The sequence below is a fragment of the Mandrillus leucophaeus genome, unplaced genomic scaffold, assembly GCF_000951045.1.
Source record: "Mandrillus leucophaeus isolate KB7577 unplaced genomic scaffold, Mleu.le_1.0 Scaffold631, whole genome shotgun sequence".
NCBI classification, from domain to species: Eukaryota; Metazoa; Chordata; class Mammalia; order Primates; family Cercopithecidae; genus Mandrillus; species Mandrillus leucophaeus.
In genome coordinates, this window is record NW_012106820.1 from 580,314 (window position 1) to 580,799 (window position 486).

Sequence of the window (486 nt, forward strand, 5' to 3'; positions counted from 1 at the left end):
CTGGAGGCGGGCGCGCGAGCCTTTTACAAGGAGAACCCACAGCGGCTTCCCTTCTTGCTCCAGCGGCCTCTAGATCCTCCCCCACCTGGCACCTAGGTCTCTCCCAGAACTCGGCCTGCCCCTACCTTCCCGCCAGCCCCCACCCTACTGGGGCTACCGGGGCCTCTCAGCAGCATGCAGCGTTCAGTAAGCAGCCACCGGCGCGGCCTTCGGCCTTTGCATTTCCTGGTCCAGAGAGAGAGGTGACGGAGGTGTGCTGCGCACTCCCTGTACGCCTCTGCTGCAGTGCTCCCCCTGAGAGGCCTTCCCTAAACCTGGCTAAAGAGCACCCTCCCCGTCACCCCCCGGCCCGTCGCCCCGTTCCCTGCAGACCTAGGATGCACCCACCCGCCAGGAGGTCTCAGAGCCAGGGCAGGGTGCCGGCCATCCAGCCCCCATCCCAGCACCCTGTCCCTGGGTCCTCCCACTACTCCTCTAGTACCCCCT